The sequence below is a fragment of the Rhinoraja longicauda genome, chromosome 22, assembly GCF_053455715.1.
Source record: "Rhinoraja longicauda isolate Sanriku21f chromosome 22, sRhiLon1.1, whole genome shotgun sequence".
Taxonomy (NCBI): domain Eukaryota; kingdom Metazoa; phylum Chordata; class Chondrichthyes; order Rajiformes; family Arhynchobatidae; genus Rhinoraja; species Rhinoraja longicauda.
This window is the reverse complement of record NC_135974.1, coordinates 7,641,781-7,645,768: the sequence shown is the minus strand read 5'-3', so window position 1 is coordinate 7,645,768 and position 3,988 is coordinate 7,641,781.

The window sequence follows — 3,988 nt, the reverse complement described above, 5'->3', positions numbered from 1 at the left end:
CAGCAGCCAATTAACCTCCCAGCCCACGTCTTTTGTAAATGGAAGAAAGCTAGAGCACGCGAAGGAAACTTGCGTCACCTTGTAGAATGTGCAAACTCCACAGACGGTTTCAGAAGTCGGGAGAATGAATTGGGGTCACTAGAGCTGTGAAGTACTATGAGATAAGGAAACCAAAACTGCACACAATATTCCAGATGTGGTCTCACCTGGGCCAGGTATTATTATAGAATGATATCCCTGTTCTCGTTTTCAAAACATCTTGCAATGAGCATTGATGCAGCATTTGTCATCTTAACTGTTTCATCTGCATGTTTGCTTTCAGGGACCCATTGTATATTAAAATTTCTAATTCTAGCACCATCTTAATAATACTCTGCCTTTCTATTTCTCGTATTGAATTGGATAACTACACATTTATACATGGTGCTTTGCATCTGCTGTATTTTTTTCTCAAGCTCAGTGTCTAAATAGCTTTGAAATTACTTAGCATCATACTGACAACTCACAACCCAATCTAATTTTGTGCTGTCAGCATATTCATCCCCCTCCTCCTCAAAATCAGCAAAAAACAGGGCCCATACATGGATCTGTGCGATATCCACTATTCACTGCCTGCCATCCTGAAAAAGTCTGATTTATTTAACTCTGTTTCCTGTATGTTAATCAATTCTCAGATCATCTCATTACACTACCCCATATCCCATACATTTTAATTTTCATTCTAATCTCTAACGAGGAACTTTATCAGGGATCTTTTCAACGTTTAAATACACCACATTGACTGATTCTCATGTATTCTCCTCGCGGCATTCCCATTTCCAAACTACAGAAACTATTTCATAATGTATAGAATTTTTGACGGTGACAAACATTATTCATACCTGATGGTAGAAAAAAGTTAAGAACGTGGTTAGGGTGCTGTGAGTCTTTTATATTAGATGCCTTGCTGAGGCAGCTCTTCCTGTAGATTACTTCGATGGTCAGGCAATGTTCATTTTTTGCTTTTAATGAGACATTTAATTCTGTAGCATGTCCTCTTAATTGGTCTGCCATTTCTATGCATGCAAATATATATAGTCCTGTTTTTGACTGCATTTGTCTTCACTGATCCATCTTTTTATGAATTTGTAGAAGCTTTTACAATGAACTTTTATTTTATATTCTTTACAAGTTTACTCTTGTACTTTATTTTTACTCTTTTAATCAATCTCTTGCCATTTGTTAACCAAACTCTGATCGTTTTCCAATTCTTAGATTTACTGCCTTATTGGCAACTTTATTCTAAACTATATGGCTGGGTAGAAATTCCTTCTCTGTTTATGGACCAGATTGTTTCAAGATACCCTTTTGGATTCATCTGACAAATTCTGTCCCATTTAATCCTTTTGCACTGAGTAAGTCTCAGTTAATATTGGGTAAGTAAAAGTTGCCTATCATGACAACCCTGTTGCATTTATATATATTTCCACATATTTGTTCCTCCATCTCATGCTGGCTATTGGGGCTCTACAGTACAATCCCATTGGAGTAGTTGCACCTTTCTTCTTTTTAACCCATTTGTGGTATTTTTTCAGTGACTCGGGGTGACGGCTGTAGTTAGTGCAGATCTCAGAAACCTACAGACCAGGGATCATTGCGATTTGGTGAACCATGAGTTTTGTGGCTTGTCTGTCGTCTGATCTTCAAACTGTGTTTTCCTTAACTGATCAAGGCTATGCTGATGTTTTGAAGACAGGGGTGAATATCATTGTAGATGGGCTATTGCATGCTAGCCAATCGTAGTGCTTGTTAGTAGTAGTCCCGCCTAGTAGGTGCTTTATAATATTAAGAACTCGCCTACGTCAGGCAGTAGATGTAGCAGCTCGGAGCTGTAATGTACTGCAGGTCCTATGATGTAAGTGCTTCAATAAAATGATGCGTTGTATCTTAGCGTGGACTTCAGCACTTTATTACATGGTGTCAGAGTCAATTCGGACCTACTCCTCTGTGTTTATCGGGTTTTACTTTCTTTATTTAGTTTGCTCCTGTTATCTCCATTATGGCTAATTCGTGTCGTCGCCCAGACCCTCTGATCTTTGATTTAGACATTGCTGAACATTGGCGTCTTTTCGAGCGTGACTATACTCATTATGCTCGCATCGTTCATCGCAATGACCCTCTTGATGTGCGTGCATCTGTTTTACTCAACCTTGCGGGTCCTGAGGCTATGAACCGAGCTGACAACTTCGTTTTTGCTCCAGCTGTTTTGGGTGACAACGGCCAGGTCCTCGTTCCTGCCAAGACTATAGATGACCCTGCGGTTCTACTCAAGAAATTCAGAGAACTGTGTGATATGCCTTCGAACCATATAATTGAAAGAACAAAGTTCTATGTTCGTTTGCAGCAGGCTGATGAACCGATTGAACAATTTATTAGTGACCTCCGCCGCATGGCTGCGCGCTGTCGATTTGGTGAGTTGCGGGACGAACTTGTTCGAGATAAGCTGGTAGGGGGCATGATTGATAGCAAACTGAGAGCTGAGCTGCTTCGCAACACTGAGTTGACCCTAGACCAGGCTATCCACTCCTGCCGTATTTCAGAGATTACTGCTTCCCATGCTGTTCCTGTCCACTTCAGCCCACACCAGCAACGTAACGTTAATCTTACAGACCTCTCCTCCCGCAGAACTTCTGACGCGCCTGCTACTCGCTGTCTGAATTGCAACTATTTTCATGCGTTGCGTCGTCAGTTCTGTGTAGCTTACGGAAAGGTTTGCAATTTCTGTAAAAAGTTGAACCATTTCGCTAGATGCTGTCGTTCCCGTGTAACTGCTAATGTTCCAAGGACAAGTTTGCACCTGCTTCAACAGGAATTCGCTGATACCGACTCCCAGGAGCCTGAATTGTCGTCCCCCACGCTCTGCTCAGTCCCTCCTCCCTTCGTCTAACAATCTACTTGACCCTGAAGTAACTGTGTTCGTAAATAACAGGCCTCTACTCGCCAAGGTAGACACAGGCGCAAAGGTCAACGTCATATCATTAACTGAGTTCAACAAAATTCGCAATGCTGAACGTATAGATAAAGCCTCCTCAACGCTTCGGGCTTATGGGGGACAGATCCTGCACCCACTTGGAAAAGCTAATTTAAAGTGCACTGTTGATGAGCAGACCCGCACCCTGCCGTTTTACATTGTGAAATCAAATTCAGAGACGTTGCTCGGTATCAACGCATGCCACGATCTAGGCCTGGTGTTTTTCGGACGCGCGGTCCACAAACTATGCCTCGCTGATGAGCCTGCTCAACAACTACTTTCTCACTACAAAGACCTCTTTGATGATGAACTGGGCACGCTGCCTGCCAAATATCGCATCACTGTTGATCCTACCGTCACACCTGTGGTCCGAGCGCCACATCGGGTTCCACATGCCATGCGTGACAGAATACACAACGAACTCAAACGCATGGTCTCAATGGGTGTTATTGCCGAAGTAACTGACCCGTCTGATTGGGTTTCCACCATGATCGTCGCAACTAAGAAAAACAAACAGGAGATCCGCATCTGCATCAATCCCAGAGATCTTAATACTGCTATAAAGCGCCCTCACTACCCTATGCGAACCACAGAAGATGTCGCTGCACAGATTGGTAACGCAGCAGTGTTTTCAGTCCTGGATTCCAAAAGCTCCTTTTGGCAGATTCCACTTGACCCGGACTCCATCAACCTCACTACTTTCGCCACACCTTTTGGCCGCTTCAAATTTCTGAGGTTGCCCTTCGGCATCAACTCCACCTGCGAAGTTTTCCAACGCACTATGGAACAGTTGTTTGCAGAGTACCCGTGCGCCATCATCGTTGATGATATTCTTGTCTACGGTCACGACCTGGCTGAACACGATGCTAATCTGAAGAGAGTACTCGACCGCGCCAGGGACATTAATCTCAAACTGAATCCACTAAAGTGCAGGTTTCGCCTTCCTGAGGTCACTTACGTCGGACATGTTTTCACCAG